This window comes from Gymnoscopelus microlampas (genome assembly GCF_963454915.1).
Source record: "Gymnoscopelus microlampas genome assembly, chromosome: 13".
Lineage (NCBI taxonomy): Eukaryota > Metazoa > Chordata > Actinopteri > Myctophiformes > Myctophidae > Gymnoscopelus > Gymnoscopelus microlampas.
Window position 1 is genome coordinate 41,581,096 of NC_139950.1, and position 17,870 is coordinate 41,598,965.

Genomic DNA, 17,870 nt, shown 5'->3' on the forward strand with positions numbered 1-17,870 from the left:
ATTATGACACATGGGGCAAGCTAAACCCATCAATGGCAAGCCGTATTTCAATTTCAAACTTCAATGCGTCGCATCGCAACGCATTGCAAGTTTGTAGATCGGCTATTTTCAAATGCCCGAAATGTAAATAGGGCTGAAGTGAGTAATGTATGTTTTGTAACAATAATCAAAATCTACAGAGTACTAAAGCTGTTAAATAATTGTAGTGGAGTAAAAGTACAACATTTGCCTCTGAGATGTAGTGGAGTAGAAGTAAAAGTATAGAAAAATGGGAATACTCCAGTAAAGTAAAAAGTCCTCAAATAAGTACATTACTTGAGTAAATGTACTTAGTTACTTTACACCACTGCGATTGACTTGGTTCATTTTTAGACACACACACACACACACACACACACACACACACACACACACACACACAATCCATGGTTACAGGAGGATGTTTGATCCCCTCCCAACTGGTGCTGGCACTTGTTCTCCTCCCACAGAAACACCTGGACTTTCAACTCCTCAGCCAGTTTCCCAAGCAGCACAGCTCACTAAGTTCATCATCAGCCACGTGCAATCACATTATGCAGGTTTACAGCCTCGCACAGGGGTATTGCAGTATTATTCTGCCAGTCTTAACGTATTCGCATTGATGCTGCAGATGAATGTAAACGCCGTCTTTCATTTCACGGGCTTTTTGAGATGATGCGCGTTAGCGTTCTTCAATTGAGACGTTCACCTCCATCACACCAGCACTCCCTTCATGGTGACATTTATGGGGATATCACGTGAAGATCATTTGCATATCAATCAAAACTATCCTTGTGGGATTTAGTTATTTCCTAAGCAGTGTTACCTATTTATCCCGGCGCGTTATTTTGCAGGCCATGATTGTTTGATTGTCTAAACGAATATGACAGGAATGGTTATTGTCAGGGAACCGGTTGGTCGGCAAGATCGAGACACAGAGAGACTTACTAGGTGGTTTTCTTCTGTCTTTTTTTGTCTTTCATTTCCCAACACAATTGAACATAGATGTGACAACCAATAATTCTGGGCCTTCAAACAAAATAAACTTTTTCCCCCTAGAATAAGCATTACACTGACATTACAATACATTAAGTCTAAAATCTAAATCAAATCTACATTCTTAAATTGGATGTTCTGTTAGCACATCCAGGTGTGTTTTGGGACAGAACAAAATGGTCTTACTTCCGCTTTATATAAACCCAATAATATTAGTTCAGTCAGATAACTCACTAATAGTTTGAACCAATATTTTATATAATAATAATAATAATAATAATAATAATCTCAGATTTATATAGCGCCTTTTGTGAAAAATAAACAAAACAATAAAATAAGCCATGTAAAAAGAGTACAATCAGTAATAAAAACAGATTAGCAAGGGAAACCAATATGGAAGAGGTGGGGTTTGAGGGCATTTTGCGATGGAAGGGAGGGAGGGGGCATCTTTGATGTGGCTGGTCAGTGGGCGGGGGGTGGTGGCAGAACCAGAAAAAGCCCTGTCGCCCTCAGGTTTGGAGTTGGCGTCACCAGACCTGAGGGATGTTTAATTTAATGTTTTCACCGTGGTTGGTGTTTATGTTCAGACGTTCTCTGTGGATACTTACCCATATTGTGGAGGTTCAAACATATACATAATCATAGATGCTGGAATACTAAATGAGGCCAAAGATAGAGCAAAGAAAAAAAGGTACAGTAAAGATCCTTTGGGGACAGTTCTTGGAGGAGGAAAATACTTGACATGTAAATTTATTGGGAACAGGGAGGATTTTTCTGAGGTTTTAAACCACACCAGGGGACATGTGGGCAGGGATTTTAATGCTGTTGTCCTTGAGTCTATCCTCAACCAAACCACCTTTTTTCCCTCCCATGGGAGTAACACACATGCAGTAAATACCGTTAAGAGTCCTTTGCACAACTTGTCCCATTACAGACAAGACACGCACCGCCTACACGCCGCTAAGGTCCTGACACACCAAGCGGACGCCGGACGAAAAGCCGTCCTTGAGCACCGGTAAGCCAACAACTGCCCACAGTTTTCGTGGTGTGCCCTGGAGCTGTTGGAAGTAGTCATCTATTATCGGTTAGTACCGTTCACCCGACTGAGTATGCTGAATCAGCGTTGGAGGTACTGAGGAGGAGGAAGCTCTCTGTTTGGCTGTTCAGCCTGAGCAAATATCATTGTATTTCAATTCAAATTCAGTTAAGATTATTGTGCCAGTTTAACCACTTTCAACGTAAGAGTCCCTATATGTCGAACATGTCATTATTGTCGCAATCTTTTCAAACTTTTTCTAAAATAGCAAAAGTAGCGGATTTACAAGCTCACAACCACATCACAATGAGATGCGTTGTGAGCTTGTAGATCATCTATTTTCTATATTTTTTTTATTTTATTTCATAAAGAAATGTTGCTATAGGATGGGAGCAACCAGAGTATGGTTATTAGGAGGAGACATATTCTCAATTCATATTCTGAGCAAAAAACAAGAGCATACAAACAGGATTCAGAGTGGTGTGAAAATGCTCTGTCCCAGCATACTTGGGCTTGCTTCCTAAATGTTGTTTAAACCAGTGGTTCTCAAACATGTTCACGTCAAGGACCCCCAAATGAATATGTATTTGTGCCAGGGACCCCCGTATCAGATTTGTGTTGTTAAAATGTAATTTAAAAAAAAGCTATTCAAAATGTGTCACTTTTATGCCTAGTCGCTTCTTTTGGCCTTGTTTTTCATAGACCTGGCTGCTTATTTCTCTTGCAAAATCTGGCATCACTGATGCTCACCAGAAACCCCTAAATGCTGGAACCAGGTGAGAAGTGTTCCGGACACAGATCCAGGCCCCTAATAAACATCACAATGTTTTTTTTTCTGTGAACTCCAGAGGGATGTGTGCTACATAATTCACACCCCATAAGTTAACACAAATAAGTGTATTCTCCTGTACGTCGGTGTTTGTTCCTACAAACACTATAACCCATTCATTTTATGGTTTTGGAAGTCTAGTTTGAACCTCTAATATACTGTATATACAGATGTAAACTATTCACAGTTTATAAAACATTATCCATTATTATTTAATTCATAAATGGAATAAGACTGCAGAAAGTAATTACCACTCTGCAGTAATGATTGCCAATTAGCTCGGCACTATATAGCTTAATGAGGGTTTTCCATTGAGATGCTAATGGAAAGTGTATACACTGTCAACTTCATTACATTTAACAGCATAATGCTCAGCTATTTAGAACCAAGGCAGGTGTCGAGTAGGTTTGTGCTTTCCATCATAACTAGCGGGGGGAAATGCATTAAGAATGCCGCTCACACCTCCCTTACATGAATGAATGACAAAAATGTACACCTGAGAGCACATGGCTCACGACAGGAACATTTCATGTTGTTCATAAGGTGCCGTCCAAAAGGATTTAAAGTTGAAAGCTTCCATTAAGCAACAAGAATGCACTCAGTAGAGACTGCAGATCTCCGACAAGGCCTCGAAGTCTCCCCAGTTTGCTTGTTTGAAAGTTTGGACAGATAGTGGCACTATAGTGGAAAGGCCAAGAGGTCACTAAAATCTCTTGGGAGCATGGAAGTGCTCAGCAAATTTAGGTTCTGTTCAACAAAGGAGCAGTGGTGGAAAGTAACTAAGTACATGTACTCAAGTACTGTACTTAAGTACAATTTTGAGGATTTTTCACTTTCCTGGAGTATTTCCATTCTTCTATACTTTAACCTCTACTCCACTACATCTCAGAGACAAATATTGTACTTTTACTCCACTACAATTATTTGAAAACTTTAGTTACTAGTTACTTTGTAGATTTTGATTAAACATACATTAACCACTTACATACATTAACCACGCCCTATGTAAACTTTGGCTATTTGAAAATAGCCGATCTACAAGCTCACAACGCGTCACATGGCGACGCGTTGTGAGCTTGTAGATGTGTTATTTTCAAAAGTCGTTTTACACCTTTTTTTTTAGATGGGACATTCGGCATAACTAGTACTTTTACTTTTGGTACTTTTTGATGCCAATACTTTTGTACTTTTACTCGAGTACATGTTTCATTCTGGACTATTATTACGTATTCTACATTGCAGTATTAATAGTGAACAAGTAAACAATTTGAGTACTTTTTTCACCACTGCAAAGGAGTCAACGGATATGCTCATCTGAAAATGTTAAAGTTTGGCCTGGTGGTGGCGTTAGAGTAAAGGTCATGAGTGTCATCAAAATCAATCGTTTTCTTTCTATCCGAGAATCAATTTTTGAGAAATGTTGCTCACAGACAGACAAACAAAAAGATGGGGGGTAAATACGTAACCTATAGAGGTAATAATTATAATCTTCATTCTCCATCAGGATAGCATTTCACCCACCTTCACTTATTCTGAAGGGTAACGGGCACTTCAGAGCATTAATTACATTTAAAGGAGGTCAATGTGAAACATAATGACCCTCACAGAATGAAAATGGCATTTGAGAAAACCTCCTGTACTTACTAAATTAGGTTATTTATATGTATTTATGGTGTAATTTTGAAATGATTCCATCGCTGATAATGTAGTAAAAATGGCAAATCAAATGTCTCAGTACAGGCCAAAAGTGTCTGTACCATTATCTAGATATACAGTACATCTGTACGAGATCATGACCTGATCATATATTTTCTCGAGTCTCTAGCAAAAAGAAGAATGGCCCCACCACGGGACACAACATCCTCCTCCCCCCTCGCCCCCCCCCCCCCCCCCCCCCCGTCACCACCACTAGCCTTCATAAATAATTAAAGATTTAATCTGTGATATTTTCAAAAGGTCAGACCCACAACAAAGAGAGAGAGAAATGCCAGTCCTCCCACTGCAGCGGCACAATTCAGTAATCACTCTGCACCGGGGGTATTATGTTTTCACCTGTATAAAAGCTCTATGAAGCAGGCCCACCGGCATGCTGCCAGATTCAGTGAGAGAAACAAGCAACCAGGTCTATGGAAAACCACCCCAAAAGAAGCGACTATGGGTCACACGAGCACTTTTAACATATACATCAGCTATTTGAAAATAGCAGATCTACAAGCTCACAACGCGTCGCGATGCGACGCGTTGTGAGCTTGTAGATCGGCTATTTTCAAATAAAATCTTTGCAAGGAAATTATAATAAGCAGATCTGGCAACCCTGATGCTGCTGGTGGTGGTGGGGTGTGTGTGTGTGTGGGTGGGTGGGAGGAAGCACAGCAATCCCCCCAACAAACAATGCTGAACCTGCCATTGTGTCACAGAGACGAGCCTCATGAATGTTTCATCCTGTTGTCTAGGAACTGGGGCTGGAATTATGTCTTTGGTGAGGGAAGACACCACGTCTCCTCTATAGCTGGATGGGGAGGCTGGCAGGCAGGGCTCCGGTGATAACCTCCACAGAGAGGAGGACTGCCCACTTAGGCAGTCGTCCACAGGCCCCGGTGTGTCAGAGGCCACGGCCGTGCTCATGCATGGGTAAACGGGCGGCTTCACCCGGTTAAATGGATGTGATCCAGATGGATCCCTCCTCCTCCTGTTGCATTATCAATGAGGCTCTCTTCTATGCATCACAGCCCCCCCCCAGCCCTGCACTGACATAAAGCCCTCCACCATCTAACCTCTTCACTGCCCCACCTAAATACTGCATGGATACTGTATATATATATATATATATTAGAGATGCAGGGTTTTTCGTCACTCAAATCCGCGTGTACAAGTTCATCATCCATCCGCCATCCAACCGCATTAATTATATCAACCTATTAATAGATCCGCACCAACCGCATGTCAAATAATAATTAATTTCCTGACGTTAGTTTTCTTATAAAGAATGGTACTCACCACTGTGAGCGATGTAGTGACTGTATACAATCCATATCCATGGTAACAGCAAGCCCTCAGTCTTCATTGTACATTCAATCACTTTCACTTTCACTTTTTGTTACCATGTCTTTTTATAAGCGAGGGGCATTTTGGGGCATTTTGTTTTCCTTAGACTTTGAGGACAGAAAAAGTCCTGAGCTGCCTGGGAGGACCTTGTAGCTAAAGGTGAACACACTCTACAATAACAGCCGTCTTTGCTGCCATAATCCATCCCAGACACAATTTCAATTCCAGACCATCAGATCAGATCATTCAGCATGACAGGGTCAACTCAAGAACGGCCGTCTGCAAGCCAATCCACCCAACTACCACGGAATTTCTAGAAAGTTTGTCAGTGCCGTGGCTGGTGCTACAGGCTACAGCCATAGACAACATGAGGCCATTATAACAGCTACCAACACGCAAATATAAAAGGAAAGGTCACTGTTTGTGTTAACAGAAACTGCTACCTTTACAAAAAGAATGAAAACATTTCCCCGGCACACACCATGTAAAAGGTCGACTGAATTCAACATGCACAGTCTGACAAGGTTGGAAATCATGATTTTACCTTTGTCGTGATCATATAAGACAGGGTTCCCCAATTACTTTTCCCCAAGGGCCAAATTATGTCTCGGGTACGAAGCCGAGGGCCAGGGACATTGTGCCCGCCCGGGCACATTGTGCCCGCCCGGGCACATTGTGCCCGCACGCAAATTTAGTTTTTTATTTGTTTATTTTCTCTAATCTAGCTAATTTGACACGGTGTTATTTTAGGCCTGGGATTCTTAAATCCTGTGTTGAGGGTCACAAAAGAAAAAAAATGCACTCTGGAAACAAAATAAGTCTGCTTGAAAAGTAATACAGATTAACAGCAGCCAGTTGTACATACTGAAAATCAAAATAAGTCCAGAATCAACAATTGACTTACAGATGTGTTTGTTGGTCTGCTTGAACAGTAATACAGATATTATTGTTTAAAAAAAAAAAAAAAAAATCTTTTTTTTTTACAGGAGCCGTCGGGGGCCGCACAGTTGCCTCTCGCGGGGCGCAAATGGCCCGCTGGCCGCCTATTGGGGAACCCTGATATAAGATAACCAAATTCGGGCAGTACTGTATATTGTACTGATTGGGCTGCCATGGTGTATAACAATACATACTAAATGATATACATTAAGCTGGTGAGGAAGGGTTAGCTGCATAGTTGGAGTTAACCCATTAAGACCGGGAAGGGAACGCATCTGTGTCATTTTAAGATTTGTTTGGCTATTCAAAAATAGCAGATATACAAGCTCATAGCGCGGCACCGAGTGCCGCGCTATGAGCTTGTAGATCTGCTATTTTTGAAAAAATGTAATCGTGAAAATGTGTGAAAAACTTTGAATATATACATTTATTTATTTTTACTCAAATCTTTGCTTCTGGGGGTCCCTGGAACAACATATTTTCAGATGGGGGGGGGGGGGGGGCATACATATAATTTTGGGGGTCCTTGACATGAAAAAGTTTGAGAGCCACTGATATTAAAGCATGTTTTTTCCCCCAAAAAAACTGTTTTACTGATTTAGAAGACCGAGAAGCAAAGATTTGAGTTACAAATGTTCGCTTTAAAAAAAATACATATTCAAAGATTTACACACATTTTCGACAACTTTTCAAAAATAGCAGATCTACAAGCTCATAGCGCGGCGCTATGAGCTTGTAGATCTGCTATTTTTGAATAGCCAAAGAAATCTTAAAAATGACACACAGATGCGTTCCCGGTCTTAACGTGTTAAACTGGACTATAAGGTTGTGGAGGGGAGGATGAGAAGGAAGCTGGACACTATATCCTTATGAAAATCCCTCTCTCATCCCCTCTAGCAGGATGAGGAGCACATTTATGCCAGTAGCCATCAGGCTCCACACCCAAGCATGACCCCCATATGTTCTGTTCTTGGATTACTGACATCCTGCTGGACTCTGGCACATTCACACACAGACTATTACGATGCAGATTACTGAACCATGTCAGACGCCTGTTAAGGGTAACTGTCAGTGGTGGGAAAAGTACTCACCTTTCTTACTTGAGTTAAAGTATCCATACTGCAATGTAGAAATACTCTGTTACAAGTAAAAGTCCGGAATTCAAAATGTACTTAAAATGTAGGTAAAAGTAAAAAAGTATTGGCATCATAATGTACTTAAAGTACCAAAAGTAAAAGTACTCATTAGGCAGAGAACTGAACTGAACTGAACTGAACTGAACTGAACTGAATTGAATTGAATTGAATTGAATTGAATTGAATTGAACTGAACTGAACTGAGGAACTGAAGAACTGAAGAATTGAACTGAATTGAACTGAACTGAACAGAACAAAGAAAGCAATACACAACCCTCTCTGTACAGTAGATGAAAAGGCTGTCTAGATATCTTTGGGTGTTCGTTAATACATATGGATGCATCGGAGCTACGGAGCTTTCAAACCCACTGACCGTAGGTGGGCTCACTGAATATGTACGAGTTATAAAGTAGAAACTTTTGTGTTGAACTGTATATTCATATTCAGTGCAGTCGGTTAGCTGACTCATCTCTGCGTGTTCTCTCTCACAGACTGCAGCTCACAGCTGAAGGCTTTATCTTGTCGTGACGCCCAGGCAGCAATATTTTAGACTCCTAAAAAGGGGGGAAGAAAGTATGTTTTCCTTTCCCCCCCCCCACTCCTCTATGCTGTGCGCCATCACTCTATATCTCTCTAACACACACACACACAAACACACGCGCACACACACAAACACAAACATGCGCACGTGTGAACAAACAGACACTTGGAACAATTTCACTTGTACTATTTTCTTCGTTTTGTATCCTCCATGTGCAGCAATGCTTAATCTCCGAAAATAGCTGATCTACAAGCTCACCACACATCTCAATGCGAGGCGTTGTGGGCTTATAGACTGGCTATTTTCTGCGCGCATGCAACACCATCATAGGACGATGCATAAATCAGGCTTCATACAAGCAGAAGGCTGTCTAATAGATGATGTGGACCCGTAAGCTGCATGTGTTTATCAGACAGAGAACAGGGAAGGAGAAGCTGTATTAAAAAGCATTAATAAGCTAACTTAATGTTTGTTAGCTTGGGATATTTCTCATGGCGCCAGCGTTGTTTAGTTTTTTTTTTTATCATGAAATTGTCAGCTTAATCCACAGACATTACTGTGCCATCCAATTACCAGCGTCTCTCCTCCGCCCAAATCCTTTATATTTCATTTCAATCAATTTTCAAATTCTTTTCTACCTTAACCCATTAAGACCGGGAACGCATCTGTGTCATTTTAAGATTTCTTTGGCTATTAAAAAATAGCAGATATACAAGCTCATAGCGCGGCACCGAGTGCCGTGCTATGAGCTTGTAGATCAGCTATTTTTTTGAGAAATCTTGACAATTCGTGCAAATATTTGAATATATATGTTTTTTTAAAGCAAACATTTTTAACTCAAACCTTTGCTTCTGGGGGTCCCTGGAACAAAATATTTTACAAATGTTCACGATTAAAAAAAAAAAAAATAGCAGATCTACAAGCTCATAGCTTGTAGATCTGCTATTTTTTAATATCCCCAAAAAAATCATAAAATTACACAGATGCGTTCCCGGTCCTTAATGGCTTAATTTACAATGCCATCTCCTCCCCTGCGTTTTCTGTCCTCCTCTTCCTCCGCTTTTTTTTTTATGGTGTTCTTTTTTATCCTCTCCCATCTCCCATCTCTCCTAAATGTCACTACATGTAGCTTTCATTTATTTATTATTTCACGGCCCTCCTGTTTTATTAGACAGTGTGCCACGTCGGAGACCGACAGGAGGAAAGGGACGGCTGGCAGGAGAGCGAATGACACAGAACATGTGTCAGACGGACCGACGTCATGAATGTGCTGCGTGTGTCTACAGCCCACTGAGTCTCCATTATAACCTGTCACTCCTGACATCTTTACAGAGTCTCTACATAGTCCTCCACATAGTAAAATCCTGAGTGTTATATGAGCACGGTACAAATTGACCTGTAAGGTGGTCGATTTTTTTGCTTGCTTAGCCTTCCCTCAGCCTGCGCTAAAGGAAAAGGCCATGCGGGGTCACCAAAACATTAGTGTTTATTCTGGTGGTTCTCAAACGTTTTCATGTCAAGGACACCCAAATTGACACTTATTAGCCCGCGGACCCCCATTTGAAAAGATAAGCCAGGGACCCCCATAAGAGAAGATTTTTACGGCTCTAGCAGTGATTCTCAACCATTTTAATTTCAAGGACCCCCAGTTTGACATGCATTAGGCTACGGACCCTATTTAACGGCATCTCTATCTCTGGGACCCCAATTTATATTGTAAAATCAATGTTAATTTAACTCTGAGAGTGTACAAATGGAACCAAATGGACCCGTTAGGGTCCATTTGGTTCCATTTGTACACTCTCAGAGTTACAGACCCATAAGGGTCCATTTGGTTCCTATCCACCATTTAGCTGGGGGACCCCCTAGAACCCCCTCAAGTACCCCTGGGGGTCCCCGGACCCCACTTTGAGAACCAATGATATAGAGCAGTGTTTATCAACCCTGGCAAAGGGCCCAATTTTGGGCCGCGAGTACTGCTGAGGTGTGCTGCGACGTTTGAAGAAAGTGTGAACCCAGCCCCTCGAGAACAATAGCGGTGATTGTCCGTCAATCGATACGGCCATTCAGTGTAGCGACCATCACCCATAGGAATGCAAATATGTTGTCCTACCTGGTACTGTATAAAAGGGGCACAGGGTACATGCTTTGGCACTCAGTATTATTACTACAAGATGATGAGAGCTCCACCAGCAAAGAAGAGATGCACCCAGGGCCAGCCGCTAAATTCTAGGTGTGCCCTGGGATATTTTGGCTATGCCAGGTGTGCCTTGGCACCAAAAAGGTTGATAAACACTGATATAGAGCACTGAAGTCCTGACATCACTGCCACTAGAGGGCGCTTGTTCTGCTGGTTCGTGGCTTTATTTTTTGTGTTGAAATCCCCATTGGGGAATCTTAGATCGCCTCAAATATGGATATGAAGCATCGACTGAAGGTGAAAATGTACTCATTTACCCAAAGAGTAACACAATAAACGCTAGAAACCAGTCAATCGACCAAAACACTACATTTCCCATGAACGCGGCTGCTGACAGTGATTTCAGACCCGGAAGTAGTAGTTAAAACCTTTAAGGCAGAATTAGTTCAATTTTCGCCAGAAACAGGCTCTATCAAATATGAATGAATATTCATAAACAATGCAGGGCCACCCCCCTGACAGACATGCCGGGGTGGTGTGTTTATGTTTGGAACACAGTTGTTATATGACGTGATCTAAGATTCTCCAATGGGGATTTCAACACAAAAAATAAAGCCACGAACATGTGAAACAGCGGCCTATAGTGGCAGTGACCTATAGCGGCCTATAGTGGTCAGACTTCGGTGCTCTATTAAATTCAGACTAGTCCGTATACCAGTCATTTCCACACAACGTCCAGGAGGGCTAGGGGGACTGCAACCATGACTACAGATCCCGCATCCCATAGTCTGCGAGGACTATTCACCAAAATGCTAAGAAACAGCTTAGATTTGGGAAAAGGGAATTGGCCTCATCACTCTCTTCATTTGCCAATGGTCAATGCCTGTGCGCAAGTTCAGATCAATTGGTCAACCCACTGAGGAGAAAACCCGGTTTTATAGTAGGATAGGATATTCTACAAAATTGACATTTTGGCAAGAGGGTGGTGCTAGAGGACATGAGGGAAATACGGTTCATCTTACAGAGTTTCATGAATCCACCAATTCGATTTTGAGATATAATTTGTGCAAGTGGAAAATGTGTCATAATGGAGGCACTAGAGGAAATACAACTAGGTCACCAAAATCAGTATAGGGCTGACATCACCTTTCTTTTAGCGTCACAGCAAGTGGCGGGCTAATAAGAATAAAAACAAGTCAAAAAATACGTCAAAAGACTACAAACCTTGTATCCATGTTTTTTTTGTAAATGAATGCCCTACTTCATCATACAAGAGTGTCACACGCAAGTAGTGAAAATAGCAGATCTACAAGCTCCCAATCCTCTAGATCGTCAATTTGCACTATTTTAAATCGTTTTTTTTTTATATAAAAAAAATAAATAGGAACAGATTTGGACTTAGTACAAGGTTTGTACCCGACATCAACGACACACTGTATGTACAGTATATATATACTGTATATATAGTGTACACATGCTAACTGGGGATCTGAATCATCTGATGTAACATTAATTAAATTCTGGTCGCTGCTGTGGAGAATATGGGTCATCTCAACTCTGCCTCCTCTGTTTATGGTGCCTATGAGGGCTGAGCTGGAGATCCAATAAAATAAAAGCAAGCTTGAGCTCTAAGGGCGAGGGTGGATGTGAGAGAAAAAGTGTGTGCGTGTGCGTGTGCGTGCGTGCGTGTGTGTGTGTGTGTGTGTGTGCTTGTGCGTGTGCGTGTGCGTGCATATGTGCCGCCTGTGTGTTTGTGTAAGAGAGAGAGAGAGACAGCTAAGTTCGGCTATTCGATGTAATTACATTCCGTTCTCATTAGCTACCCACCTGCTTCCTTTCTTGGGAAGTCTAGAAGAGAATGTTTATTTATTAGTGGGCGCTGTGATTGTCATGCCCCTCGACTTAACCTCTAGCCTGCCTTTGAATCAGCGCGTCGTACGTATGTGTCAGCGAGCGTACGGGCGGTTGGAGAAGGCCTTAAGACAGCCACCTCCTTCCCCATTAAACATTCATGAACTGCAGTGCAGTCGGTGGCACCAATGCAGAAAGGTCATTGAAGAATGATGGGTTTTAGTGTGGCGAGACGACGGTAACCCACCAAAGGATTGCATGCCTGTATATATATATATATATATATATATATATATATATATATATATATATATATATATATATATATATATAGGTAAATGTGTTCCCTGTGGACCAATGTCTGTTGTTTTCCTACAGTATGATAGAAATAAAATGTAATAATGATCACATGTTTATGGATTCTAGTCATGGAAACATAGAATGGCAGTGAAGGATTTGCCTGCATGTGTTCCCCAAACTGTGTTTTTGAATAAAGTCTGCACTGCCACAATAAACCTTTTATTTTATGTAAAGAAATAAAAATGCATATGCGTTTATGTTTGATAGACAAGCTATATTTGATTTATTTTAAATACAATTCCATGCACCATTTCTGACAACAAATATCCCCAGCATTGTATTATATTGAATGTACTTAATACTTTGCATGTAGGGACACAGTACAAATCTGTTCATAAAGTAAAACGTAAAATATAAAGAATCTCATAAATGTATGTGTGATCTTGGTATTTATTTATGAAATATATATATAAATGTTAATTATCTCACTTTTTTGATAAGAAAATATTGCTTATACTGTAGTATTTGTGCAGTACAAAAGTACTTCCACAGGTGGGTCATGGGATGAAAAGGGGATTTATTTGACACTCTTACATAGAGGATAGCAACCAATGGTGGTTGATGGACACATGTAGGTTGCTGCTGAGGGATTCACATCTGCAACCTGTTGGGTTATAATGTGGCTGCGCTATGAGCTTGTAGATCTGCTATTTTTGAAAATAAATCGTGAAAATGTGTACAAATATTTGAATATGTATACATTTGTAACTAAAATCTTTGCTTCTGGGGGTCCCTGGAACTAAATATTTTGAGATAGGGGTCCGCGGCCAAATACATAATACATTATATTGGGGGTCCTTGACATGAAAAAGTTGGAGAACCACTGATATCATAGCTACATACGTTGTAAAAAAAAACTGTTATGATTTAGAGGACATTTGTAGAATTCCTAGAAGCAAATATTTTAGTTAAAAATGTTAAACACTTTAAAAAAAACATTTCAATTCAAAGAGTTGCAAAAATGTTTACGATAAAAAAATGTTTTTTGCAGATCTACACACTCCTAGTGCGGCACTGGTGCCGCGTTATGAGCTTGTTTATCTGCTATTTTTCAATAGCCCAAAGTATAAAATAACGATTATAGCTACAAAACTAAAATGACACAGATGCGTTCCCTGATTGAATGGGTTCAGTATCTTTGCTCAAGAACACTGAAACGCAGCCTGGAGCAGCCAGAGATTGAACCAGGAACCGATCTACCTCCTCAGCCATACGTGTTATAAAGTTAACAGGCTTAACCCATTAAGAAAGCTTGTGAAAGCTAGTGCAAATCTTTGAATATATATTATATGTATATATATTTTCAAAGCGAACATTTGTAACTCAAATCTTTGCTTCTAGGGGATTCTACAAATGTCTTCTAAATCCTACAGTTTTTTGAAACGTTTCTATATCAGTGGTGCTCAAACTTTTTCATGTCAAGGACCCCCAAAATTATGTATTTGACCCCCCCATCTCAAAATATGTTGTTCCAGGGATCCCCCAGAAGCAAAGATTTGAGTTAAAAATGTTTGCTTTAAAGAATAATATATACTATATTCATTTTTTTTTACAAAAAATAGCAGATCTACAAGCTCATAGCACGGCACTCTGTGCTCTATGAGCTTGTAGATCTGCTATTTTTGAATAGCCAAATAAATCTTAAAATGACACACACAGGTGCGTTCCCGGTATTAATGGGCTAAATGGTTGATCAATTCATAACATGGCATTAAACTCATGTCATGGCATTAAACTCATTTCTAACGTGCACACTACAGTCACAGGTTGCTTAGAGACATAAGTAAGGCCATTAGAATGTAATCACAGGGGGAACTGATTCAATCGACTGAGAAAAGGACGGTGAAAAAGGGCGAGCAAAACAAATCACATTACACCTCAATTAACACCACAGTGGCCTCTGGAGTCCACTTCATTTCTCTGAAATACTTATCCCTCTCTCTCTCTCTCTCTCTCTCTCTGGCTCTCTGTCCCTCTTCCTCATTATATGACTGTCTCTCTCTCTCTCTCCAACATTCTGTCCGAATGCAGATATTTCTAGCAGCATGGAGCGGCTGTGAACCGAGAGCAGTATATAGGTGAATCACACGACCTATATGGTACACGGGTGATCCATGACTCAGTGGAACGAGTCGCTGTGCCGCGCCAAAACGCACATCAGGCTCTCTCTGAGTGACCCCCGCTGGTCTCACTTGGTTAATTATGAGGCCATGAGGATGTGCATCCGACTATTAACCCTTTAAGACCGCGAACGCATCTGTGTCATTTTTTAGATTTCTTTGGCTATTTTTGAGAAATTGTGAAAATTTGTGCAAATCTTTTGAAAATGCATTATTTTATAAAAGCGACATTTTTTAACTAAAATCTTTGCTTCTGGGGATTCTATAAATGTCTTCTAAATCCTAACAGTTTTTTGAAAAAAACTTGTTGCTATAATATCAGTGGTTCTCAAACTGTTTCATGTCAAGGACCACCCAAAATGATATGTATTTGGCCGCGGACCCCCATCTCAAAATATGTTTTTCCAGGGACCCCCAGAAACAAAGATTTGAGTTACAAATGTTCCCTTTAAAATATATATATATTCACATATTTGCACAAATGGTCAAGGCTTTTCAAAAATAGCAGATCTACATGCTCATAGCGCGGCACTCACTTTTTGAATAGCCCAAAGAATGAAATATGGATAAAGTGGTTACACAGATGCGTTCCCGGTTTGAATGGGTTAAAGGGCAGAGAGCTGATGAGTGTTGAGCACGAGCAGCAGGGCGTCCCCACTGTCCCCAACGCCAAGACAAGGACAAGTCCAACACAGAGGCCTTAACGTACCGCTCAGGGCCAATTACCCACCTGCTGCACAGACCGCAGCTCAGGAGGTGTCACATCATGCTAATACCCAGGGCCTATATAATTGGTGTTGTTTTCCCAGTTAGAGGGTTATGGAAATGAGATCTTAGTGGATTTTTAAAAGCCACTTGAATTAGAGTCGTGCCACTGACTGGGTTTGTTTCCGATCATTAGATTGGGTAGATGGAGTTACTGAGCGGAGCCCCGTGTCAGCCTGCAGGCATTAAACAGTCATTAAAAACAGTGAACGGCCCTTTTTTGGACGGCACATTAATTCAAGATTATGGTAAATGTCTCCGGCAGGGCCGAAGGCAGGGCAGAGGTTATGTTTTTTCACCTCTGTGTGTGTGTGCACGTGCATGTGCGTGCGTGTGCATGTGTGTGTCTCTGTCTAATCTAAAAAGAACTACTGGCCTGGTCAAATTTCTTGTGCACGCTGGCAGCAGGCCAATGAAATCAATCCGTGAATATTTTTTAACATTGGTTACTAAAAGTAAAGAAAAGGCCGCCACACTCGAAGCCACGATGCAGGATTTATTTAAATGAAAACCAACGTTTCGACCTGGAAAGGTCTTCTTCATGGAATTAACATTGGCTACTAACAACTATGTTATTTTTGAGACTTTATACATTTTCAGACCCACTGACCTTCAAGCCTATGGGATAGGTGGCCATGCACGAGCCTATAGTGGAACTACAGTATAGCCAATTGGGTGCAAGCTGTCCGTTCGGCACATTATCATCCACGAATAGCATAGTAAGGGAATATTGAAAAGTAAGCAAGGCAGAACGCACACAGTAGTAATAAAGATTACTTTTTTTCCCCCTCCATTATCTGCTTTGTTAGCGCTGTCACTATCTGTTTTCGCTGTTTTTTACACTGGTTAACCCATTGAATCCGGGAACGCATCTGTGTCATTTTAAGATGTCTTTGGCTATTCAAAAATAGCAGATCTACAAGCTCATATAGCGCGGCTCTCTGTGCCGCGCTATATGAGCTTGTAGATCTGCTATTTTTAAAAAATTGTGAATTTTTTTGCAAATCTTTCAATATATATATTTTTAAAGTGAACATTTGTAAAATATTTTGTTCCAGGAACGCCCAGAAGCAAAGATTTGAGTTACAAATGTTTGCTTAAAAATATATATATACACTCAAAGATTTGCACAACAAGCACCGAGTGCCGCGCTAAGAGCTTGTAGATCTGCTATTTTTGAATAGCCAAAGAAATAAAAAAAATGACACAGATGCGTTCCCGGTTGTAACAAGTTAAGTAGCTCCCAGGAACAAATGTTGCCCCCCCTGTAATTTTATGGAAACTTCTGGAGGCTACATCGCTTTCTCCTTTTTACTGAGCTGTTATTTCCCTGGGGGACAAACGCATGAAGGATGCTGAGAGAAGAATACAAATCAAGGTCAGAGAGAAAATTATAGACGCGGGGAGGCCAGGACTTGTATTGCATTATGACCACCATCACCGTCCATGCCAGTGCTATTATTATGGGAATTATTCACCGCTGGACTATTTGGTATGGAAGAGGAAAATGATATCAGACCGGAGCTTGGTCTCTCGCTGGGCATACTTTATGAAATTGCCCTGCAAATTAAACATACAGCTGCTCCATGGTTGAAGGAGACACCGTTGTGCTCGTTGGTATAGCATGGTACCAATCATTTCTCTACCAACAGCTAGTATATCCAGTGTAGATACTTTAGATGCCTCGGTGATATGGAAAAAAAACATTTTTTTACCAAATACCTTGAAAATAACCGATCTACAAGCTCGTAACGAGTCATATCGGCTATTTTTTAAATGATAAAATACAGCTTAAAAGGTAAGGTAAGTGATATTTTAAGGTTAAAACTCTATGTTCTGATAATAGGCTAATCATTGCTTGAGTGTTTGTTCAGTAACAGGAGTCTCCCTGTCTCTCCAGCTCTTTGATAAACAGAAAATACATTTTCAGGTAGGTGACACATTTTCAGCCAATCAGGAGAGAGTACCCATTTATCAGCTTCATTTTGATAGTGTTCCAGTTCCAATCTTGTCTGCTCATTTATTTGTGTCATCACTTCCAATTTCACTTGTTTAATCTGTGTCCTGACTGAGTTCTCTATCCTGATTGGATCA